The 27,080-nt window shown below is 41.9% G+C and overlaps 1 long non-coding RNA gene and 2 pseudogenes across 3 annotated transcripts in view; all 3 read right to left on the bottom strand.

Annotated features, from left to right (window-relative positions):
* LOC129556862 (uncharacterized) overlaps positions 1-27,080 on the bottom strand; it is a 622,407-nt gene that overhangs the window by 242,124 nt on the left and 353,203 nt on the right. The gene's annotated exons all lie outside the window — the stretch shown is intronic.
* On the bottom strand, positions 10,733-11,910 carry LOC148777356 (ATP synthase peripheral stalk subunit F6, mitochondrial pseudogene; annotated as a pseudogene).
* LOC129556859 (dolichyl-diphosphooligosaccharide--protein glycosyltransferase subunit 1 pseudogene) lies at positions 14,234-17,346 on the bottom strand (annotated as a pseudogene).

A 27,080-nucleotide genomic window follows, 5' to 3' on the forward strand; every position in this document is an offset into this window, starting at 1 on the left:
TCCAAATGAGGCAAGGACTATGTCTGAATCATCTCCATTTCTTCAGTGATTTTTGTTTACTAAGCATTCAGGAAATTTTGGCTGAATCAATAAGATCATCCAAGATCCAACCCTTGAGGGCAGCTTTACTCTGGGATTTGAATCAAGGTTTCTTTTGCAGCTAACCCAGAGCTACCAGCTATTCTAAACAAAGTCACCCTTCTAGACATTCACATTGGATGGCATCATCCATTCAATGGACAGGAGTCTGAACAAAATCTGGGAGACGGTGAAGGACAGGGAAGCCTGGTGTGCTGCAGTCCATGGGGTTGCAAAGAGTCGGACATGACTGAGTAACTAAACGACAATAAGAAAAAAGAGTGGGGGAAAAAAAAAAAAGAAAAAAGAGTGGGGAACTGATGGGGAGGAGTCCTGGGTGCAACTCTAATCTCATTCATTGCTAATTCAATAAGTCATGTCATCTCTTGCAAAAATAGTTTGTTTGGTTTTTTCCCAACTGCAAAATAGTTATTGTTGCACTTCACAGGTTGTAAGGATTGGAGGAAGTATACCCAAAGGAGCTTTGCAGACATGTTAAAACAAAAAGTGGTAACTTTGTGCCTGTGTGAATATTACCCTTTTCCTTCTCTATTTACAGGCATCACTATTTTTCTATTCTCTTTCCATCCATGTCTGACCTTTCCATAACAGTGCTGTTCACCGTAGCACAAGATGCTCTTGCCTACAGCAAACAGCAGTCCTTAAGTTCAAATTTTATAACTGTAAATGGAGTCATTCAAAAATACCAGGGTCAGGACCATGGCTGGCATCTACAATGAGAGACCAGAAGGAGTGATACAAATCAAATGACCTCTCTTATTATAGAGAGTCAATATGCCCTGGAGGAATTCATCTTAGCAAATGAAATTTGCTAAGGTGGTGACAATAAAAGGGGATGTGCAAATGGAATTGGTGAAATTTATACTGAGTATCCTGTGTAAAGACCCAGTGTTTATCTCCTTTTTTTCACAATGCTGCCAGCACACCAGTATCCTGCATTTTCTTATCTACGGCCAAGTAAGGCCTGGTCATATAAATACAGCATAGATACTTCATCTTTCCACCATTTGATATGTAGAATTTATATAATGTGAGTATTTATCTTATCTCTTGATTCTAGATATGGGAGAGCTCATATATGTGTCTGAGAGACATATCCTTGGTGCCAATATGTCAGGAGGACCAGATCTATGTGGAACTTTCCTGGGGCTCTTGTATATGCAATGTGCCCAGAGTCCAGAAGAAAATATTATTGGGTGAGAGCTTGAAAGACAAACACCTCTGAAATGGGGGCAAAGGTCACAATGACAGCTTGTTATCCCCATCTCTCCTATAATTACCATGTGTCATGGGTGGAGTGGCATTGAACCTAGAAGAAACAGTAAATTTTGCTATAGGCTATGACGTCTCTGCTCTCCTGCCATGCCTCCTTCTTAACCATGGTCCGTCAAGTCAACCTTGAACAGCCAAGGGCCTTCTACCTTAGAGTCCTTGCAACTCCTTCCCTACATTTTAACCCAGTAGCACACTTATAGATGATCCTTTTCTGGTTGGTTCCTTTCAGACTGTTAACTTCTTAGGATTAGCTACCCCATGGACTGACTATACAGTTCATAGAATTCTCCAGGCCAGAATACTGGAGTGGGTAGCCTTTCCCTTCTCCAGGGGATCTTCCCAACCCAGGGATTGAACCCAGGTCTCCCACATTGCAGGCAGATTCCTTACCAGCTGAGCCACAAGGGAAGCCCAAATTAGCTACAGATGTTAGATTTGACTTCTCTGTCAAATAATGCACTGCAGACAGAAGGCAAGGGTGGCACCAGGTTCCTGGGACACTGTCCTTGTTAAGACTTCTGAGTATCCAGGTCCCTGATTTCTGAAAGGGAAAACTGGACACACTGTACACATATCCTCTGCAATATGCTGATAATCCTGTGAGATTCTCCCATCAGATGAGAGCTTAGTCTGATACTTTAGAATAATATACTTTCTTTGTCACTAAATCAGAAGTGCAGTTGAGAAGAGCCTGGAGTTGAGACTGGCTGTAGGCTCAGCACGGATGAACAGTGACATGGCTGCTTAGCAAGTCTACAGCAACATAGGCAGCCTTGGCAAATGAGAAGAGGCCAAATTAATGGGAGGGAAGTGGGCAGCCCCATTTTGGCCTGTGCTAGTCAGTCCACAGGTGAATTACCACACTCCCCATTACGAGTCCCTTCACAGAAGACAAATAACCTGAATCCACAATGGGAAGAGGAGCAGGGTGGATAAATGTTGGGGCATAGAACAGATCTGAAGAAACTGGGAATCTTGGCTTACAGGGAAGAAGGCATGTGAGGCCCTTTAAGAGCTGCCTCCAAATATCTGAAAGGTTGTCATTTGGAAATAAGATCAATCATCATCTATGTGAAAACTAAAACCAATGGCTGAAGACAAGCTGATTTTGACTCAATGTTAAGTGCTCCTTTCCTAACAAACAGAGCTGGCTATCAGTGGAAAAGACTGCCTCATGTGCAGGAAGGTGGCTTCTGCCAGTGGGTGTTCAAGCAGAGATTCAATAACAAGTCGTTAAAAGCATGATGGTCTGTGAGATTCCAACTTGTGCGACTCAAAGCTAAGGGCATCCAATGGCCATCTCAATTCCACAAAGTTTTGATGCCAAGAGAGAGTATAGAACCTTATTCCAAAAAGCAGCCTTTCCTGCCACCTCCCTCTCTGTTCCCAGCACACTAATTTTCTCTCCTTCGGTGCTGGTAGGAAGCAGGACTCCATGAGAGGTGGTAAGTGAGACAAGGCTCTGCCCAGCCCTCTCAGCATGATTGGCAATTAGCTGGACTCCAGCCTTCCAGGACTCACAAGCTCACAGCAGGTCATGATACTCCACTGGTGCTTATTTAGAACCCAAGGAAGGAAGCAGCCACAGGTAGCAGGGGCTTAATTCTGAACCCATGCTAACCAAACATTAACATTTGCATTTAAAAACAGGAGCAGGAAAAAGAGCAATGAAAACTCTACTCAATTAAAGCTGTTTGCAAATGCAAATATGCCTGACACAGAAGAGAAAGGGACTCCTGAGTGGCCACCCCTCTCTGTCGACATTTGTGACCAGACAGAAGAGGGGAGTATATACATACGCTGGAGGAAGAAGAAATTGGAGTGGGTGGAGGAATGGAAGATGAGGAGGGACAGAAAGATAATTTTGTTCTATACCACGAAACCTATAATTTCATTCTGACATGAAAATTAGCTCTGTAGCTAATTAGCTTTCTAATATCATTTGCTGCCATAGAAAGGATAAAAGTTTATGAATTTATGAACCTACCTGAAAAAGAAAAAAGGGCTGCAAGTTTGCAAGAGGGGATTAGCTGATTCAAATCACAGGGGCCATTTTAGGGGATTAGGCCTCTCATTGCCTTTGTGCCCTGAAGAGCCTCTAGGAGCAGGCCTCATGTTGTGTCTGCACACCATCACCCTCAGTGGCTGGAATGGCTTCTCTGAGGAGCCCTCCAGTATTTGGAAAACCCTGATGCTAAAGGTCTCCTTGTACAGTGGAAGACTCTGTGCTCTGCAGCACCCCACCACTGGTCCTAATTGTGCCCTCTTGAGCCTCTGAGCACACTTGCCCTCCTGCTGCCCAGGACCAGCCTATTGTGACTTGAAGTAATTTATAAATCAGGCCATGAGTCCACCTGGCAGCTGGCCTGCTTACCCTATCAAACATCTTCCCTTCAACTCTTTGGACTGTTCTAGACCACTTGGCCTTCCCTACCAAGATCACTGTGATCCATTTAGATGGAGAGCCTTCTACAACTTCCAGAACTCAACCTGGCTTTGAGAAATATCTCTCTTATTTTTACTTTCCTTAAAATATAATTATTGTATGTCAGCAAGATGGCAGACTATGAGGTTCTAACTCTCATGACTCCCATAGAAACACTGATACTAACAACCACTCATGGATGGGAGTACCTTTATTAGAGTCTAAGAGTATAGCAGAGGTGTCAGCACCTGGGTGGAGCATAAAATCCAAGAATGGTGCATTGACATGTCAGAAGAGCCATTTTCCTTTATCTATGCCAACCCTTCCCCAAAGTGGCACAGTTCAGGGCCAAGAGAGACCCCATGGCCCATGGTATTTCCCATAAGGGAAAGTGAAAGTGAAGTGAGCATCCAGCTTCCCCAGGCTTGCAGGGCACTGCCCAAGATGCCCACTTCTATCTCATCCCACCCAGAATACCAAGGGGATGGGCTCAGCTGACTCATCTGGGAAAAGCTAGAAGCAGAGAAAAGGGGTGGGGGGAAAAAGGGTGGGGACTCAGAGCAACCAGCATGCATATCTCGACAACCACCCACAGATCATACTAACTAGCTTGCAGTCTTCAATAAGAGCCCTAAAATAGATCAACAAAACTATTGTTGGTTTTGTGAAAAGATAAAATTGACAAACCTTTAGTTAGACTACGAAAAAAGACTCAAATAGTTAAAATTGTAAGTGAAAGATGAAACAGTAAACTGATTCCACAGAAATACAAAGGATCATGAGACTATCATGAACAATTATACATCAAGAAATTGGGTAACCTAGAAGAAATAGGTAAATTCCTAGACACATGAAGAGAGTGTGATTAGTGATACCAAGATTGAATCATAGAGAAATAGAAAATCCGAACAGGCCAATAACAAGCAAGGAGGTTAAATCAGTAATCAAAAACCTCCCAACTAAGAAAAGTCCGAGACTAGACAACTTCATTGATGAATTCTACCAAACATTTAAGGAATTAATGCCAATCTTTCTCAAAATCTTCCAAAAATTTGAAGAGAGGGAACACTTCCAGACTCATTTTACAATGCCAGCATTACACCAAAGCCAGATGAAAAACTTTACAAGAAAAGAAAATTACAGGCCAATATCCCTGGTGAACACTGATGCAAAAATCCTCAAGGAGATACTAGCTCACCCATTCAACAACACATCAAATGGACCAAACACCATGATCAAGATGGGTTTATTCCTAAAGATTAGTTCAACATATGCAAATCAATTTGTGGTTTTCAGTCTGTCTGCCCTCTGATGAAGAAGGATAAGAGGCTTATGGAAGCTTCCTGATGGGATAGACTTAACTGAGGGGGAAACTGGGTCTTGTTCTGATGGACAGGCCCATGCTCAGTAAATCTTTAATCTAATCTTCTGTTGATCTGTGGAGCTCTGTTCCCTCCCTGCTATTTACCTGGAGCCAAACTATGGTGGCATATTGAGTGCAGCAAATTTGAAAAACTCAGCAGTGGCCACAGGACTGGAAAAGGTCAGTTTTCATTCCAATCCCTAAGAAAGGCAATGCCAAAGAATGCTCAAACTACCACACAATTGCACTTATCTCACACCAACCTAGACAGCATATTAAAAAGCAGAGACATTACTTTGCCAGCAAAGGTCCATCTAGTCAAGGCTATGGTTTGTCCAGTAGTCATGTATGGATGTGAGAGTTGGACTATAAAGAAAGCTGAGCACCAAAGAATTGATGCTTTTGAACTATGGTTTTGGAGAAGACTCTTGAGAATCCCTTGGACTGCAAGGAGATCCAACCAGTCATTTCTAAAGGAAATCAAGCCTGAATATTCATTGAAAGGACTGATGTTGAAACTCTAATACTTTGGCCACCTGATGCGAAGAACTGACTCATTTGAAAAGACCCTGATGCTGGGAAAGATTGAAGGCGGGAGGAGAAAGGGGAGGACAGAGGATAAGCTGGTTGGATTGCATCACTGACTCAATGGGCATGAGTTTGAGTAAACTCCAGGAGTTGGTGATGGACAGGGAGGCCTGGCGTGCTGCAGTCCATGGGGTTGCAAAGAGTTAGACATGACTGAACTGAACTGATGCAAATCAATAAATGTAATATACCATATTAACCAAATGAAAGATTAAAAACCATATACTCATCTCAATATATATAGAAAAAGCATTTGAGAAAATTCAACATCTTTTCATAATAAAAACTCGTAATAACTTAGGTACAGAAGGAATGTAATTCAACACAGTAAGGCCATATATGACAAGACCACAGCTAACATCAGACTCAATGGTGAAAAGCTGAAAGTTTTTCTTTTAAGAGCAGGAGCAAGATGAGGTTGTACATTCTTGCCACTTCTATTCAACCTAGTTCTGGAAGTCCTAAACAGAGCAATTAGGCAAGAAAAAGACATAAAATTCATCCAAATCAGAAAGGAAGAAGTAAAACTGTCTGTGTTTGCAGATGACATAATACTATACACAGAAAATCCTAAAGAATTCACAAAAAAACTGTTAGGAAGGATTAATAAATGAATTCAGTAAAGTTGCAGGACTCAAAATCAATATACAAAAGCCAGTTGTATTTCTTCTATATATTAACAACAAATTATCCAGAAAAGAAATTAAGAAAACAAACCTATGTACAATAGCAGCACCCAAAAAAATACTTAGGAGTAAACTTATCCAAGGAGGTGTAAAATCTATACATTGAAAACTATAAAACATTGATGAAAGATCCAGCAATCCCACTCTGGTTATATATCCAAAGGAAATGAAATAAAAATCTTGAGACATCTGCACTCTCAAGTTCATTACAGCATAATTCATAGTAGCCAAGATATGGAAACAACCCAAGTGTTCATTGACAGATGAATGGATAAAGAAAATGTGGTATATATATTGCATATATAACATATAATGTAATTACATATATATATAATATTATATTATTCAGACATAGAAAAGACCAAAATCCTGCCACTTGCGACAACATTGATGACTCTAGATGACATTTACTAAGTGAAATAAACCAGACACAGAAAGACAAATGCTGTATGATCTCATTTACATGTGGAATCTAAAAAAGTCAAATTCATAGAAACAGGGAGTATAACAGTAGTTGCCAAAGGCTGGGAGCTGGGGAAAATGGGAAGGTGTTGGTCAAAGGATATAAATTTTCAGTTAGAAGATGAATAAATTCTGGGGTGCTAACATACAGAATGGTGTTTATACTTTACAATATTGTATTGTACACCTGAAATTTTCTAAGCAAGTGAATATTAAGTTAGAATAAAAAGGAAAAAGGTAACTAAAGTAGGTGATGGATGTGTTAAGGAGCTTGATGTGGTAATCATTTCACAATGTATATATATACCAAATAACATAATTTAAAAATAAACAAAGCTTGAACAGACATTTTTTCAATGAAGACATACAAATCACGACCAGGTTCATAAAAAGATGCTCAACAACACTAACCATAGATTGGAAATGAAAACCACAATGAGATGAGATAGCCTCACACCTATTAGAAAGACTATTAAAAAAAAAAAAAAGATAAATGCTAGCAAGGATATGGAGAAAACAGAACCCTGGTACACTATTGGTGTGAATGTAAATTGGTATACCATGATAGAAAACAGAGTGGAGTTTTCTCAAAAAATTAAAAAATAGGACTGCCAAATCATCTAATAATTTTACTTTTGGGTATTTACCCAAAGGAATTGAAATCAAGATCTTGGGGAAATACCTGCACTTCCACATTCATTGCAGCATTATTTATAGTAGCCAAGATATGGAAATAACATAAGTGTCTATTGATTAATGAACATGTAAAGAAAATGTGATGTATATATAATATGACATAAAGAGTTGTGTCTGACTCTTTGTGACCCCATGGACTGTGGCCCGCCAAGCTCCTCTGTCCATGGGATTCTCCAAGCAAGAATATTGCTGAGGAAGATTCTCCAAGGAATCTTCCTAACCCAGGGTTTGAACCCATGTCTCCTATGTCTCTTGCAGTGCCACCCAGGAAGCCCTCATATTATATTTTATACACACACGCACAGACAACGGAATAATATTCAGTCTTTAAAAGGAAGGAAATCCAGCCATTCACAAAACCATGGATAGATCTGGAGCATATTAACCTAAGTGAAATAAGTCAGATACGTAAAGACAAATACTGTGTGACATCACATATATGTGGAACCTAAAATAGTCAGTCATAGAAGCAGAGTAGAATGGTGGTTGCCAGGAGCTGCGAAGAGAAGGAAATGCCATGACAGTGAAAGGGTGCAAAGTTTCAGTTATACAAGTAAATCTGGAGATTTACTATACAGCATTGTGACTTAGTTAAGAATATTCTTTTGTATACTTAAAATTTGCTAGGGAGGTAGATCTTATATTGGGCTTCCCTGGTGGCTCAGTTGATAAAGAATCTAACTGCAATGCAGGAGACCTGGGTTTGATCCTGGGGTTGGAAAGATCCCCTGGAGGGGGGCATGGCAACCCACTCCAGTATTCTTGCCTGGAGAATCGCCATGGACAGAGGAGCCTGGCAGGCTGCAGTCCACGGGGTTGCAAAGAGTCAGACATGACTGAGCAACTAAGCACAGCACAACACAGATCTTATATTAAGTATTCTTACCATAAAATAACAACAATAATAAAAACTGAGTGGGAGGAAACTTTAGGAGAGGATGGATATGTTTTCAGCCTTGATGGTTTCCTGGGTAGAGAATCAAACCTCAATAAAGTGTTTTTTATATGTATATCATTATAGTCACATTTACTGAACACATATTCTGGGCCATTTCATTTAACTTCTGCAGGAACCCTAGGAGTTAGATGTTCGATTATTATTTCCACTTAACAGTTGAGAAAACTGAGTCTCAGATATGCTAATTTACTTCCCAAAGGTTACAGACCTGGTAAATTCTATAGCCAGGATTTTGAATCCCAGACTGTCATTTATTACTAGCATCACTACCTTATATATGTAGGACCTTTCACAGCTCATTGATTATGACTGTTATTACTCTGTGAATTCTCTCAGTCCCCCAGTGTGTGTGAAGAATGTGAGCCTCATAGAGATAGAGTGCCTGCCCCCATCCACAGATGGCAATCAGTGGTTCTGGAGTTGGAACCCAGACTTTCTGTTCCATGCTCTCTTTACCACAGCATGCTGACACACCGGCTAAATATTTTGCTCTAAAATTGTTTTATTATGACTTCTATAAACACAACCAAAAACATTAACGAGTGAGATTAACACTGAGAAATATTGAATGACTGACTGTATTTATACATTTTTTAGACCCTTTTCCATGGGCCCCTAAACATAGTATAATTCGATTCCAAGGCTTTCTACACACAGATAGATATCAGCTCCTGGTCACATATAAACACCAAGCTCTGGGTCCAAATGATTTCAATCTAAGACTCCTGGGGATAAGAATCCTTCAGAGCAGGCCATGTTGTTGTACTGCAGAAACCAACACAACATTATAAAGCAACTATCCTCCAATTAAAAATAAATGTAAAAATATAATAAAATATCTAAATCAAATTACCACTCTCCTTCCAACTATCATTATGAATTAAGAGTTTCTTAAATGATTACATTCACTAGTTGTAACAAATTTATTTTGGGAGGTCTTATAGAACAAAAGCCTCTTGATGAAAGTGAAAGAGGAGAGTGAAAAGGTTGGCTTGAAGCTCAACATTCAGAAAACAAAGATCATGGCATCTGGTCCCATCACTTCATGGGAAATAGATGGAAAAACAGTGGAAACAGTGTCAGACTTTGTTTTTTTGGGCTCCAAAATCACTGCAGATGCTGATTGCAGCCATGAAATTAAAAGACGCTTGCTCCTTGGAAGGAAAGTTATGACCAACCTTGATAGTATATTAAAAAGCAGAGACATTACTTTGCCAACCAAGGTCCGTCTAGTCAAGGCAATGGTTTTTCCCGTGGTTATGTATGGATGTGAGAGTTGGACTGTGAAGAAGGCTGATCACCGAAGAATGGATGCTTTTGAACTGTGGTGTTGGAGAAGACTCTTGAGAGTCCCTTATACTGCAAGGAGATCCAACCAGTCCATTCTAAAGGAGATCAATCCTGGGTGTTCATTGGAGGGACTGATGCTAAAGCTGAAACTGCAATACTTTGGCCACCTCATGCGACGAGTTGACTCACTGGAAAAGACTCTGATGCTGGGAAAGGTTGGGGGCGGGAGAAGGGGACGACGGAGAATGAGATGGCTGGATGGCATCACCGACTCTGTGGACATGAGTTTGAGTGTACTCCGGGAGTTGGTGATGGACAGGGAGGCCTGGCGTGCTGTGATTCATGGGGTCGCGGAGAGTCGGACACGACTGAGCGACTGAACTGAACTGAACTGAAAGAACAAATCTGAAGATGAATCATGTAATGCTCCCAATACTGAAATTGCTAAACTTCTCACAGAATATGAAAAGCAAATTTACTTTTGAAACATCTTCTTCCAGCTTATGGGTCTTTGGGGACTGATGGAGTGTTACATGGCTACGTCTATAAAAAGGTTTGTGATATCCAATAATAGTACTCTTAAAGAATAATTAGTATCTTTAGAATAGGGTTCATGAATATTACTTATCGCAGCTCATGGAATCCAATGAAGGCACAGTCAAGGAAATGATACCTGGTTGATATCCAAAAATAGCCAGAGCTGGCAGTCTGGTTTGCGGCCTCAGTAGTCCAAGCAAGAAGTAGAATAGGACACAAGGAGGCATGGGAGTAAATACTTCCCATCTGCGTGTCTCTGAGTGTGTGCATGACTTCTTTCCAAGTCTTCTGTGACACCACGGACTACCGCCCACCAGACTCCTCTGTCCATGGGATTTCCCAGGCAAGAATACTGGAGTGGGTTGACATTTTCTCCTCCAGAGATCTTCTTGACCCAGGGATCGAAATCCTGTCTCTTCCGTCTCCTGCACTGGCAGGTGGCTTCTTTACCACTGCACCACCTGGGAAGCCTAAATACTTCTCACAGCATTCCAAAGATGTGACCACTAAATTCAATTTTTCATTCCTAATAATGTCCCTTAAAAAATGTGTAGCTTAATTATAATGAGGGCATCCAGTTTTGATGCCTTTATGTCTTATACAAGAATACTCCCCACTTTCTGTTTTATGTGATATCTATTACACAGTTGAGCTTCACTCTTTTTTGGTATAATTTCAATCTTTCAAAACTTGTGGGGAGGCTCTACTTTCCTCACAAATGAACAAGAGTCCCTGATCTCCAGACAGCCTCTTCTTTTACCTCCCTGCTCTGTTAAACCTGCCACTCCCTTCCTTAGTCCCTCCAAAGTGGGTTCCACCTGAAGTAGACATGCTATCCTATTCTTTACATGAGTCTTCCACTCCTTTCTCCACATATTTCCCTCCCACCTCTTCATTTCCTTTACAGACCATATTTGCAGCTGACACACCTAAGCCCATTCAGGCACCCTGTCCTCAGGAAGAACTCCTTTGATCCTGCCATTTCCTTGCTGAATCTGGTAGTTAGTCTTAATGATTTTATTTGTTTCATCTCATTCTTTACACTTCACACAATTCCTCCTGACAAGCACCATCTTGGTTTCTCCCATCAATCACCTTATTTTTTTTTACAGCTGTGAAATGTATGTTTATTGTTACTTCTGACCCATTGTGTACAATGGGGGTACTAATCCAGCATAAATTACCAGAAACATTTTACATTATTTATTCAGGACTGTGGTTTCTCAACAACTTTGAACTTGGGGTCTTCAAATGTGAAGTTAGGGAAAGTGTTCATGTCTGCTTTACCATATAGTTGGTCAAGCTTAAAAAGCTCCCTGTCCAGTTCTTGCTGATACTCCGGGTCAGCATCAACAGGTCCTGCAGATGTCTGTCACCTAGTTCTATATTCTCTGATCTTGTCCATGAAGAATTACCATACAGGATCAAGTTCTTTATTAGATGCCACTGCTGTAACACCTATGTTCCTCCTCAGAGAGACTGAGACTGAAGACTGAATGACAGTGGACCTGAAAAGCCTCTAAAGAATCATGGTGATCCTGTTCAGTTCAGTTCAGTTCAGTTGCTCAGTCGTGTCCGACTCTTTGCGACCCCATGAATCACAGCACGCCAGGCCTCCCTGTCCAACACCAACTCCCGGAGTTCACTCAAACTCATGTCCATCGAGTTGGTGATACCATCCAGCCATCTCATTCTCTGTCGTCCCCTTCTCCTCCTGCCCTCAATCCCTCCCAGCATCAAAGTCTTTTCCAGTGAGTCAACTCTTCGCATGAGGTGGCCAAAGTATTGGAGTTTCAGCTTTAGCATCAGTTCTTCCAATGAACACCCAGGATTGATCTCCTCTAGAATGGACTGGTTGGATCTCCTTGCAATCCAAGGGACTCTCAAGAGTCTTCTCCAGCACCACAGTTCAAAAGCATCAATTCTTCGGTGCTCAGCTTTCTTCACAGTCCAACTCTCACATCCACACGTTCTGTTACTTGCATTCAATCCCAAGCTGCCAGAGCCACCACTGCCACCACCCTATTCCCATCAATCACTTTAGAAATATGATAGAAAGGAGGGTGGAGTGGGAAGGATGGCTTTTGAAAACTTGAATGCAAATGGCATTGCTAACAAGCTGTGCTACCTATGGAAAATTATGTAGCATCTCTGAGCCTCTATGGGCTTCCCTGATGGCTCAGATGGTAAAGAATCTGCCTGCAGTGTGGGAAACCGTGTTCGATCCCTGGGTCAGGAAGTTCCCCTGGAGAAGGGAATGGCAACCCACTCTAGTATTCCTGCCTGGAGAATTCCGTGGAGAAAGGAGCCTGGCAGGCTTCAGTCCATGAGGTTGCAAAGAGTCAGACACGACTGGGTGACTAACACTGAGCCTCTATTTGATGTAGAGGTTTGTAGAAGAGAGATTATTACCCCATTAACCAGGGCTGGAATACAATGATCATGAAATGATGAAAGGGAAGGAGTTTCATAAACTACAAAGAACTGTCCAGAAGTAAACTGTTATTCTCCTAGCAATATTTCTGCAGCTGTTAGCAGCTGTATTCTTCCACCCACAGAATCAATGTTCTCATCTCTTCTCTTCATAACTTACTCCTGAGAGACCTGGCCCAGTGACCTGTTTTAGTTTCACAGAAGGTGAAGCTGGGCCTTCATTCACTGCAGCTGAAAGTCTTAGTGTGCCAGTGGTCCGCCACATAGATAATTTCTTAAAATGTTCCATGGCACATCTCATTCCTTCTCAGTCCCTGGAGAAAAGCACCTGGTAAGTGGTTAAACAGAGCCATCCTCACCACCTTGATAGTTTACACATGTCTAGAGGCAAAAGAGTAGTGCAGGCTTTGAGATACGTTGGGCTTGGGTTTGAATTCTACCAACAACCCTTACTAGGTGTATGATCCTGGGCAAGTCTCTTAACTCAGTGAGCCTCAGGTCTCTCACCTATAAAATGGAGACAATCTCACATAGGCACGCAATAGATAATAATCATTACAATGATGATTATACTATAGAAATGTGAAGAATCTGTTTAAGGAGCATCTAGCTTTACTGCTACTTTTACTGGGATTGTTCGTATTTCCTAATAACTTGTTAACCAAGTCCTGAGGTTTCCAGGAGCCACTGTGCCATTCACAGGCCCAAGGAGGGAAATCCTGCAGCATCTGCGTAGATGACCTGTTTTTCTCCTAGGGTATCTACCAAGATAAATCCCATTTCTCATACCATGCTCCATATTGCTAGAAAATGGAAATGATACAACTCCTGGATTAATTCCAAACTGAGCCACTCAGAGGTCCCCAAATAAGCCCCTTATTCTCCTGCCTAAATCCTACCCATCTTCCAAGTCTCACACTCTCTGCTTCTAGTATTCTTGGATAACACGTCTAATTTCCTCTGTCCTGATACCTCCTGAAGAGCAAAAACCCTGCTATCATCTCACTGGGCAAGTTCAGAGTGGGGCTTAAGGGGAAGGAGAGGTAGAGAAGATGGTACCAATGACCCAAAGAGGAAGTAGAAAGATAAATTACTGAAGTCGGGGAAAATGTGAACCCAAGAGTTACTCTATGTTCAGACAGGATTTTTAAGATGGGAAAATGCAGTCTAGTGTAAGAAAACAAATGAGAGAACAGCTATGGGGACTTTTCACCCTGGAAAGATGCAAAATATCCTCACAGGGCTTTCCATATATAACGTTCTATAAGGCTGTGATTAAAATCCATAATGAAAAGCTAGAAGTGAACAGAGAATAAACATTATTGTTCAATCAGTGCAGAAATTATCATCAATTAAGCTAACTGGAGAGTCTCAAAAAAGCAGAGATGTTCAAACTGTGCTAGAGGGCTCTCCTCCTCTGAGCATTTTTAGTGAGTTTAATACTCCTTTTGCCTGCAGTATACCAGGTACTGTAGCTGTTCCCTGCTGGGGTGCCTCAGGAACAAAGCTGAGTTTGATTCCTGCGTGTCTTCTTGGTGCCCAGCAGAGAATGAGACACAGAGTCCTTCCAATTTAACTGGGTGCTGGACCACATTTCCTCACGCCTGAGTGAGCCTCAGGGTCAGGTCTTGAGTTGCAAAATTTTGACTCTAAGTCCAGAACCTTTCTAAGACAATGCAACCCCCAAGCTGAGAGATCTCCATGAATATCTGCTGACAGAGACGTGACCACCTCCTGGCCCCTTCTTCCTTTACCTGTCTAACCTGGCAGGAATGCCTCCTCAACCCTACCTGTGGGCTCAGCCTGGGCCCAAGTTCTGGACACTATCCTGGCTTGAGGTAAAGAGAAGTATGAGGTCTCAGTATGAGCATAACATGGTGGCTGAGACAACTCAGCTCTAATCTCTTGGAGGGGAGACAAGACCTCCAGTTCTTCTACCATCTAGTCAATGCTGTAACAACAATTGATTTGGAGTGCTAGCACCTTAAGAAATCACCTGTTTTCACTGCTCCTTGTACTAGTACAGACATAACTTTTCATAGCAAAAATCACAGAAAAATTAGAAGTTTCATTGTGCTTTTTGAACTTCACATTATAAAATTTTATTTCTGCCTTGTTATCTAGTCTTTAGTGGTCAAGTGGCTGCACAGTATTCCATCAGGTTGATACAGCACAATTTACTTAATCAGCTATTCTGGGACACTTAAGTTACTTCCAGATTGATGCTAAACAATACTAATATGAATGCCTTTTCTCTGAATTTAGAATTACTTTCAAGGTTAGATGTTCAGAAATGGAATCAATGAATCAAAGAATAAGAGCTTTCAAAGACTCAATACAGAGTATTTTTTTTTATAGCCTTAGCTTTATTTTCATTTGGTCAGATGTGCTTTAAAAAACATACACATGCTTGTAAAATACCCAAATCTCAGGAATTAGAAGGGTGTAAAACAAGGGGCTTGAGGTGAAAAGAATATCCTAGGCTTCAGAATAAACAAAGCCAACTCAAAATCTTCTCTGTTCAAAATTCAAACATATTTTGTTTTAAATGATATCTAGGTTTTTTTTTTTAAGAACATTTTAAGGACAAAAACTAAGCTTCTTGTGTTGCTTGAGGCAAGGCGTGGCTTCTCTCTTCCTTTTGCAAAATACAGAAGCCATAATCTGCTGACCTCCATGTTCACCCCCCACCCTGCCCTCTGGAGGGCTACAGGGTATCTAGGATGTGTTCAATCTTGCTGACCAGCTCCTGTCGCTTTCCTGAAATAAGCTTCCTATTCTCGATGTACATGTCTTTCTTGAGCTTGCCAGCCACCAGCCACTCGGCCTCCACTGCTGACTTCAGGACCAGCTCCTTGACCTGCGCGTCCAGTTTCTGCATTTCGCTCACTTTGTCGCACAGGTTGGAGCCCTCGGTCTTCAGCCTGGACTGCAGCAGTGCCACCTTGCTGGTCAAAGCCTTGTGCTCCGTCTCCAGGCTCTTCTTGCCACTGTTGAGGGTGGACATATCCCGGGACTGTTTGTATCTACTGACCGTCTTGTCAAAGTGATGGTAGAGACCTAGTCTCTTGCTGACCAGGGTCAAGACCTGATCTGTTATGCAAGCCACCTTCATCCTGACTTCTGCAGCTGGATCCTTTGTGATGGATAAGTCCAGCCTGACATAGATGACTACGGTGAAGAACAGAAAGGAGAAGGCGGCCACCAACAGCAGGGGCTCCTGTAGCATGAGCACCTTGCTGAAGGTGTAGTGCACCACGATGTCCTGAATGTGCTGTTCCACCAGGTTTTTCTTGTGGGCCACGATCACAGGGCGGCCAAATGTGTCCAGGTAGGTATAGTGCAGCTCGTCTGGGGCTCGGCTGATCTCATAGGGACTGTCCACCTGGATGTTCCTGGCCCCTTCAGGGAGGATGATCTTCACAGTCAGAGAGTCTATCACTTGTTCATCAAACACGTGGTCCACAAGCCTCATCTTCAACATATACTGGTCTCCCAAATTATAAAGATACTCATAGCTTGGGAGGTTGTAGCCAATTATGTAATGAGTCTTCCACCCACCAAAGAGAGGGAAACGAGGCTTCATTTCCATCTCCACCGAGTCATCCAAAATAAGGAGGTGTCTGGTGTAAATGTTGCCAATCTCATCCCGGTAATAAACATCCTGGGCAGAGGCAGGAAGGATGGTCTTAAAAGAACTGATGGAGGAGATGCCACTATCTAGCAATCTGTCATAATCATAACGTGAAAAAGGCCCCTTCAGCACAGCCCCCGTGTGCTTCAAGTTCACGTTTTCTTCCACAGCAATATTACCCCAGTGGGAGACCTCGATGACTCGGGTCATGCTGGTGACAGTCAGGAAAGGGCTGTTGTTCTCAGAATGTACTTTAAAACTATCCTGACTATAGGCAGGGATGTCGTGGAAAGGGCCGTAATCCAGGAGGTTCTCGTGGCGCATGGGGTTGCCCAATTTGGTATAGCTCTCCACGTTTGGGGAGGCAAGCTTCACACGCATGGTTTGCGTCTTGGTCGGGTAAGGAGAATAGAAATAATGGTTCCCCTCAAACACCACAAACTGTTTCTCAGACTGGGTGATCTGGGTTGGATATGGCTGAATCACGTGGGTATAAACGGCTTCCACAACGACTGAAACCTCAGCCCCAGGATTAAGAGCAACTGGGAGTTGGACTATGAAGAATCTCCCGCTTTTACTGTTAATTTTGGTCTCCCGTACTTCCAGACTGTTGGTTTCCTCATCCACTCCCGTCACCTGCACGCCGAAGTACGCCACGTGGGCCTCCAACTCGGGCTCCAGCGCTACCAGGAAGGAGGCAGCGCGGGGCGACGAGTCACTGCCCGCGTGAGCCAGGACCACCTCGGCTGTCACCTTGGCTAGATGGCTGCTCAGATCCACCGTGCGCCTCACCTCCTCGTTGACCAGAGGCGGAGCCTCCGCAGAGGTGCTGCCTGGCTCCGGGGCCCAGGCCGCAAACAGCAGCAGCAACGGCAGCAGGTTGACTGCGGGCGCCTCCATAGCCGTGACCTAGTTGACCCCTGCCTGCGTGTGCGTGTCCTGCGTTCCCCACAGGGCAGCGGCTCATTGGGCCACTCAGTTCCCCAAGATGGCGGCGCCCAGGGCCCCACAGTTAGTATTTAATGAGGTAAATTTTTTTTGTTTTTATAATAACAGTGTCTGCTTTTTTTAATTGAAGGATAATTGCTCTACAGAATTTTGTGGGTTTCTGTCATACATCAACAAAAGTCACTGATACTGATTCTTGCTGAGGTATCTTTAATGACTTTACATTACTATAAGCAATATGTAAACAACTATACCAGTTTTAGCACATCACCTCTATCAGACATGATTATCTAACATTTTTGCTAATTTAGAATGTATAGTAGTATCTCATTAAAATTTTCTTGTACTTCTTTACTCACTGGTGAGTTGGAAGGTTTCCTTTATGCTTGTTACTAACCACATTGTCTCCTGTATATTTTGAAAGCACAAGAATGTTTGCTCTAGTGGCCCAGATGTTTGGGTTCCTACATTTATAAACTGTTCTCCCTTGCTTTGGCTTTATAACCTATTTGCTAATCTCCCTGACACCACTTGATCCATTATTTGTGTACTGTTTAACCAAAGTCTACAAACTTGGGTAGGGATTAAGACAATGTCACTTGCAATTTGGGCTCCAGTATAAATTCTTTTTTTTTTTAAAGCTATGTGGCATTAATTGATTCACTTTTTCTCTCAAAGCCTCTTTTCTCACGTGTAGAAAAGAAAAACACCACTTGTCTGCTTACCCCACAGTGTTATATGAGAACTATAAGCCTTGTAAAAGCAGGGTCAGACAGTTTTTTCTGTAAAGGGCCGTAGGGTAACTATTTTAGGCTTACAGATCATATGGTCTGTTGCTGCTGCTGCTGCTAAGTCACTTCAGTCATGTCCGACTCTGTGTGACCCCATAGATGGAAGCCCACCAGGCTCCCCCGTCCCTGGGATTCTCCAGGCAAGAACACTGGAGTGGGTTGCCATTTCCTTCTCCAATGTGTGAAAGTGAAAAGTGAAAGTGAAGTCGCTCAGTCGTGCTTAGCGACCCCACGGACTGCAGCCTACCGGGCTCCTCCATCCATGGGATTTTCTAGGCAATAGTACTGGAGTGGCTTGCCATTGCCTTCTCTGATACAACTACTCAACTTTGCTATTGTACCATGAAAATAGCATAGACAATGATAGTCCATTAATAAGCATGACTATAGTCTAGCAAAACATTTTTAGAATATCAAAACTTAATTTTATATTATGTATAAACTTTTATATCTAAATATATGTAATATGTAAATAAATGTACATTTAAATAAATTATATAACAAACATGTTACACTATAACATTTACATATTATAATATATAATTACATTTACAAATGTTATATAATTACATATAATTAAATATGCATATAATTTAATTTTATAAATTTTTCATGTATCACAAAATATTGTTCTTTTTTTTTCCCTGCTACTTGCTTTTTTATTTGCCTAAAAATAGTTTCAGGTTGGTAACAATTTTACTACTCTCCCTGTTTTTTTTTTTAATTGGAGGCTAATTACTTTACAGTATTGTAGTGGTTTTTGCCATACACTGACATGAATCAGCCATGGGTGTACATGTGGCCCCCATCCTAAATGCCCCTCCCCTCCCCCTCCCCATCCCATCCCTCACGGTTGTCCCAGTGCACCAGCCTGTTTCATACATTGAACTTGGGACTGGTGATCTATTTCACATAACTGCAATACTTTGGCCACCTCATGCGACGAGTTGACTCACTGGAAAAGACTCTGATGCTGGGAAAGGTTGGGGGCGGGAGGAGAAGGGGACGACAGAGAATGAGATGGCTGGATGGCATCACCGACTCTGTGGACATGAGTTTGAGTGAACTCCAGGGGTTGGTGATGGACAGGGAGGCCTGGCATGCTGTGATTCATGGGGTCGCGGAGAGTCGGACACAACTGAGTGACTGAACTGAACTGAATATACATGTTTCTCATGATGTACTCTGCATATAAGTTAAATAAGCAGAGTGACAATATACAGCTTTGACGTACTCCTTTTCCTATTTGGAACCAGTCTGTTGTTCCATGTCCAGTTCTAACTGTTGCTTCCTGACCTGCATACAGGTTTCTCAAGAGGCAGGTCAGGTGGTCTGGTATTCCCATCTCTTTCATCACATCATGAGGAATGCTGGGCTGGAAGAAGCACAAGCTGGAATCAAGATTGCCAGGAGAAATATCAATAACCTCAGATATGCAGATGACACCACCCTTATGGCAGAAAGTGAAGAGGAACTAAAAAGCCTCTTGAGGAAAGTGAAAGAGGAGAGTGAAAAAGTTGCTTGAAGCTCAATATTCAGAAAACTAAGATCATGATATCTGGTCCCATCACTTCATGGCAAATAGATGGGGAAACAGTGGAAACAGTGGCTGACTTTATTTTTGGGGGCTCCAAAATCACTGCAGATGGTGACTGCAGCCATGAAATTAAAAGACGCTTACTCCTTGGAAGGAAAGTTATGACCAACCTAGACAACATATTAAAAAGCAGAGACATTACTTTGCCAACAAAGGTCCATCTAGTCAAGGCTATGGTTTTTCCAGGGGTCATGTATGGATGTGAGAGTTGGACTATAAAGAAAACTGAGCACCGAAGAATTGATGCTTTTGAACTGTGGTGCTGGAGAAGACTCTTGAGAGTCCCTTGGACTGCAAGGAGATCCAACCAGTCCATTCTAAAGGAGATCGATCCTGGGTGTTCATTGGAAGGACTGATGCTCAAGCTGAAACTCCAATACTTTGGCCACCTCATGTGACAAGTTGACTCACTGGAAAAGACTCTGATGCTGGGAGGGATTGGGGGCAGGAGGAGAAGGGGACAACAGAGAATGAGATGGTTGGATGGCATCACCGACTCAATGGAGGTGGGTTTGAGTGAACTCTGGGCGTTGGTGATAGACAGGGAGGCCTGGCGTGCTGTGATTCATGGGGTCACAAAGAGTCGGACACGACTGAGCGACTGAACTGAACTGAACTGAATCCCTACAGTAAACATTAAGAGAAGGGGCATGGTGGTACTCTGCATTTTGTCTTAAAGGAAAGACAAGCTCAGAGAAATTAAGTGATCTGCAAAATCATGCAGCTAATAAATGGCATCTTCTGATTCCAAATAAAATACTTTCTCCACCAATGTGTATGACTCAAATTCCTCAATAATGAAAAGGAATTAAAGCTTGTCCTGAAAAACTTACAGGATATATGTGAAAGTATGCTGAAGTAAAAACTCCTCAACCATTAGTTCCTAGCATCTTGAAAATGAAGGCTTCTATTAGTTATCTATTGCTGGGGAGTAAACCACCTCTAAACATAGCAGTTTATTACAGTGAACATTTAAGTTCTCATCAAGTTTCAGAGGGTCAGGAATATGGGAGCAGCTTAACTGGGAGACTCTGGCGAAGCTGCATCTCAAGACTTGACTGGCTGGAATCCTCTTCCAGGCTGTCTCCTGTGGTTGGTGGCTGGAAACCTCTATTCCCTGACGGTTGGGATGGGCGGTGATCTTCATGGGCTGCCTGAGTGTCTTTATGATGTGGCAGCTGGCTTCCCTTGGCCTGAGTGATCCAAGAGACACAGAGAGAGTATACCCAATACGGAAGCTGCAGTCTCTTTTTAACCTAATTAAGAGTGACATAACCACCACTTTTGCAGTATTCTATTCTCTAAGTACAACCCACACTCAGGGGGAGAGCACTATACCCGTACATGAATATCATGAAGTGAGGATCATGAAGATCATTTTGGAGACTGGCTACTATAGGATTCCTTTATAATTCTAAAGTTTTTGTTGACTCCCATGAGATGAATATCATAATTTTTATATCATTTGTTTTATTGGTAAGATATTAAACTACATGAAATTGCCCCAATTTGACTATTTGTGACCCACAGAAAAATGGTCATTTCATATGACCTAATTTATAACCTTTGGAAGTAGTTGATGCCAACAGTTCAGTTATGGAGCTGCTATTCTACATAGTTACTGAGAAACTTTTATGGCCTAAAACTGATCTAGCTCCTGGAGGTACAATGGTGAATGAGACAGGGAAGATCTTTCCTCTCATGGACTTAATACTTTTCAGTTCAGTTCAGTTCTGTCGCTCAGTTGTGTCTGACTCTTTGCGACCCCATGAATTAACAGTTCTCAAACCTGGCTTTTTAGAACTATGAATCCTTGAGACCCACCCTAGACTCACTAAATCAAGAAATGTGGGGTTGAGGCCAAGGATTTACATTTCCTAATGCCCCACAGGTGACTCTGATGCAGCTGAGTCGATGGCCCAGCATTTGGGAACCACTGGTGCATATTTCCATTCTCACCTTCACCTCCCATTTACTCCACAGCCCACAGCAATGGGTTTCCACTTCACAGAAATTGCTCTTGCTTATATCACCATGAACTCTTGAGAGCCAAGTCCATTAACTCTTCCAGACTTATCTTACTTTCTTCCTGTGGCATGATGTTACTGGCCTCATCTTGCTTCTTAAAATCCCCTCCTCTGGCTTTTAACACCATTCTCTTTTTGTTCTCCTCCTACCTTCACTCTGGTTGTTCCCTTTCAGTGTCCTACTGTTGATCCTCTTCCTATCCCACTGGGTAAGTGGTGCCATTGCTCAGTATTCTGGCTTCAGTCAACCCTCTCACTCTCCAAAGTGTTCCTGGGTGGCTTCCTCCATAATTTTGGTTTAAGCAATCTATATCAATGACTTGAAACCCTGTACACCAGACTTCACTCCCCAGGACTTGTCGGCACACAATACTCAATAGACCCCATGATGTACCCCATTTATTCATGAAGGATATTAATAAATATATCCTTAGTTAGGATCCAGTGGTCCAGAGCTGCTTATTAAGCTATTTATTATTGGATTATAACTAAACAAACAATATAATTTAACTCAAACTACATCGTGAACTTCTTGAGGGCAAGAACTAAGTCTTGTTTATTTCTGTGTCCTCACATTATTCAGGACACTTTGAGAATATAACAGAAGAATCAGTTGAAAATTGACTTGTGTCTTGTTTCTCAATACCCACCTCATCAGCAAAGAAATAGAAAAAGTCTATGTTCCTGCCCCAGCAAGTTAACCAGCCTTTTGCTTTAGAGAAGTCACCAGTGAGAGGTGAGAGTGAACTTCTCTAAAGACAAGTGCTGAACAATATTTTTGTGTTTTAAATTCTGAGGCTGAAAGGGAAGAGGGGATGGAAACAATTTATTGAATGCTTAAGGGAAGAGAAGGTCAGGGAAGAAGAAAGGGTGGTACAAATATGACTTTCTTTGCACATGTGTATATGTGTGTGCATATGCATATTATCTCTGCATATGAAGATTATATATATAGTATATGTACATATGTGTACATATATTATTCTATAGCACATATATGAAGATCACATTGTTGTTATTCAGTCCCTAAGTCGTGTCCGACTCTTTGTGACCCCATAGACTGCAGCACGCCAGGCTTCCTTGTCCTTCACTATCTCCCAGACTTTGCTCAAATTCATGTCTATTGAGTTGGTGATGCTATCTAACCATCTCATCCTCTGTTGTCCCTTTCTCTTCCTGCCTTCAATCTTTCCCAGAATCAAGGTCTCCTCCAATAGAGTCAGCTCTTCGCATCAGGTGGCCAAAGTATTAGAGCTTCAACTTTAGTATTAGTCCATCCAATGAATATTCAGTATTGATTTCCTTTAGGGTTGACTGGTTTGATCTTGCAGTCCAAGGGACTCTCAAGAGTTTTGTACAGCACCACAATTTGAAACCATCAGTTCTTCAGTGCTCAGCCTGCTTTATGGTCCAACTCTCACATCCATACATGACTACTGGAAAAACCATACCTTTGACTATGTGGACCTTTGTCGGCAAAGTGATGTTTTGTTTTTTAATACTCTGTATAGATTTGTCATAGCTTTCCTTCCAAGGAGCAAGTGTCTTTTAATTTCATGGCTGCAGTCATTGTCTGCAATAATTTTGGAGCCCAAGAAAATAAAATCTGTCACTGCTTCCACTTTCTCCCCTTCTATTTGCCATAAAGTGATGCGACTGGATGCCATGATCTTAGTTTTTTGAATGTTGAGTTTTAAGCCAGCTTTTTCACTCTCCTCTTTTACCTTCAAAAGGCTCTTTAGTTCCTCTTTACTTTCTGCCACTAGAGTGGTTTCATCTGCATATCTGAGGTTGTTTTCTCCCAGAAATCTTAATGCAAAATTTAGGCTTAAACTGAAGAAAGTAAGGAAAACCACTAAGTCATTCAGGTATGACCTAAATCAAATCCCTTATCATTATATGACAGAGGTGATGAATAGATTCAAGGGATTAGATCTGGTAGACAGAGTGCCTGAAGAACTATGGATAGAGCTTCATAACACTGTACAGGAGGCAGTGACCAAAACCATCCCAAAGAAAAATAAATGCAAGAAGGCAAAGTAGTTGTCTGAGGAGGCTTTACAAACAGATAAGGAAAGAAGAGAAGCAAAAAGCAAGGGAGAAAAGGAAAGATGTACCCAACTGAATTCAGAGTTCCAGAGAATAGCAAGGAGAGATAAGAAGGCCTTCTTAATTGAACAGTGTAAAAAGTAGAGGAAAACAATAGCATAGGAAAGACTAGAAATTTCTTCAAGAAAATTGGAGATATCAAAGGAACATTTCATGCAAGGATGGGCACAATAAAGGACAGAAATGGTAAGGACCTAACAGAAGCAGAAGAGGTGGCAAGAATACACAGAAGAACTATACAAAAAAAAGCCTTGTTGTTGTTGTTCAGTCACAGTGGCCACAGGACTGGAAAAGGTCAGTCTTCATTCCAATCCCAAAGAAGGGAAATGCCAAAGAATGTTCAAACTACCACACAATTGCACTCATTTCACATGCCAGCAAAGTGAAGGTCAAAATCCTTCAAGCTAGGCTTCAACAGTATGTGAACCAAGAACTTCCAGATGCACAAGCTGGGTGTCAAAGAGACAGAATAATCAGAGATCAAATTGCCAACATTCATTGGTTCATAGAGAAAGCAAGGGAGTTCCAGAAAAACATCTACTTCTGCTTCATTGACTATCCTAAAATCTTTGACTGTGTAGATCACAATAAACTGTGGCAGATTCTTAAAGAGACGGGAGTACCAGAGAAACCTGAGAAACTGGTATGCAGGTCAAGAAGCAACAGTTAGAACCTTACATGGGACAACTGACTGGTTCAAAATTGGGAAAGGAGCACATCAAGGCTGTATATTGTCACCCTGTTTATTTAACCTATACGCAGAGTACATCATGTGAAGATCATATATATATATATATATATATATATATAAAACACAATGCTTCACATGATTATTATGTAAAGTAAATGAACTAATGTAAATAAAACACTTGAGCATGTATCTGGTACATAGTAATGAAGCATTCTGCTCTCTCCAAAATCCTACTTGCTTAAGCAAAGACAAAATGACAAAGCATTTCCATTTGAGTCAGATCTAATTGTTAAGCCTAACATTAGGCCAGAGAGAGAATAACTGCACTCTTGAAATTGTATACACAATTTGTGCAAAGATGCATATGTTTTTCTGAGGATAAAAGTCATAATTTTCATGAGATACACAAAGGAGTCCTTGTCTCTAAAGATTTCCAGAATGCCTAGGAATCAAGTGCTGGTCAACATTTCAACGATTGTTACCATTCTTACTTATTCTTAAACATACTACTTTCCCAATCAAGATATGTATCAGTGACTCAAAGATCCTCCTTTTAAGGAGACTAGTGGAACCTTCATTCATTCATGCCTGTACTCATGCATTTATTTATGCAATAAGCAATCAGTTGTACTGACTCTACATTTGACATTGCTAAGCCCAGGATACGACTGAGCGACTGAACTGAACTGAACTGAACTGAAGCCCAGGATCATAGCATCTGGTCCCATCACTTCATGGGAAATAGATGGGGAAACAGTGTCAGACTTTATTTTTTTGGGCTCCAAAATCACTGCAGATGCTGATTGCAGCCATGAAATTAAAAGACTCTTACTCCTTGGAAGGAAAGTTATGACCAACCTAGATAGCATATTAAAAAGCAGAGACATTACTTTGCCAACAAAGGTCCGTCTAGTCAAGGCTATGGTTTTTCCAGTGGTCAGTATGGATGTGAGAGTTGGACTGTGAAGAAGGCTGATCACAGAAGAATTGATGCTTTTGAACTGTGGTGCTGGAGAAGACTCTTGAGAGTCCCTTGGACTGCAGGGAGATCCAACCAGTCCATTCTAAAGGAGATCAATCCTGGGTGTTCATTGGAAGGACTGATGCTAAAGCTGAAACTCCAATACTTTGGCCACCTCATGTGACGAGTTGACTCACTGGAAAAGACTCTGATGCTGGGAAGGATTGGGGGTGGGAGGAGAAGGGGACAACAGAGAATGAGATGGCTGGATGGCATCACCGACTCGATGGACATGAGTTTGAGTGAACTCTGGGAATTGGTGATGGACAGGGAGGCCTGGCGTGATGTGATTCATGGGGTCGCAAAGAGTCAGACACGACTGAGCGACTGAACTGAACTGAACTGAAGCGAAGCTCAGGGTACAGAGACACACAGACTGTAAGATCATTCAAAAAACAACTACCTAAACTGTGATGAAGACTTAAAATGACCAAAGATTTGAAAAAGGAACATCCCTGCAGTTTAGCAGCAATAGCTTCAAAATCTGCTACTGTCAACAGCAAGAAAAATTGTTCTAAGGAAGGGAGATCACTCAGTAGTAGGGAGCAGAAGTGTAACAGAGAATGTTTTCTCTCTAACTGGGCAGAAGCTAAGGAAAGACAGTCTCCCAACACATCCCCCACCCCCATCCCTGCCTCTTTATTTTTAGCTTTATTGAACTGAAAACTTTCCTTTATGTTCTTTTTTTTCCTTTAGCTTGGTGTGAATTGTGGGCTCTTGAAATCTTTGAAGTGGGAAAGTCCCTAATCTACAGACACAGCATACAAATTAGGTCTAATCTTGAAAATATCCAATGTCAAGAGTCTTACTAACTTGAGAGGTCCATTCTATATTGAATGGGCCTAATTATTAGTTGTTTCTTCCTTGTTTTGAGCTAAAATTTGCTCTAATTTTCACCTCAAAGTCCTAATTCCATCTTCTGGGATAATATGTGTCTTCCATAGCAATATTTTTAATTAATGGCTTATAAAATAATTTTTGGAATTATATCCAGTATTATAATCAAGAGGTGCAGCCGTGAAGAGCTACCCCACGCCTGAGGCCAGGGCCGGCGGCCGAGAGGAGCTACCCCACGTCCAACAGGCGGTGGCTGCGCGGGCGCAGGAGGGCCGAGAGGAGCTACTCCGCGTTCAAGGTCAGGAGGGGTGGCCTTGAGGAGATAACCCTCGTCCAAGGTAAGGTACAGCGGCTGCACTTTGCTGGAGCGGCTGTGAAGAGATTTTCCACGACCAAGGTAAGAGAAACCCAAATAAGACGGTAGGTATTGCTAGGGGGCACCAGAGGGCAGACAAACTGAAATCATAATCACAGGAAACTAGCTGATCTAATCACATGGACCACAGCCGAATGTGGTCCACTGGAGAAGGGAATGGCAAACCACTTCAGTATACTTGCCTTGAGAACCCCATGAACAGTAACAAAGGGCAAAATGATAGGATACTGAATGAGG

This window comes from Moschus berezovskii, chromosome 7, assembly GCF_049115385.1.
Source record: "Moschus berezovskii isolate FMDL1 chromosome 7, NW_MosBer_1.0, whole genome shotgun sequence".
Taxonomy (NCBI): domain Eukaryota; kingdom Metazoa; phylum Chordata; class Mammalia; order Artiodactyla; family Moschidae; genus Moschus; species Moschus berezovskii.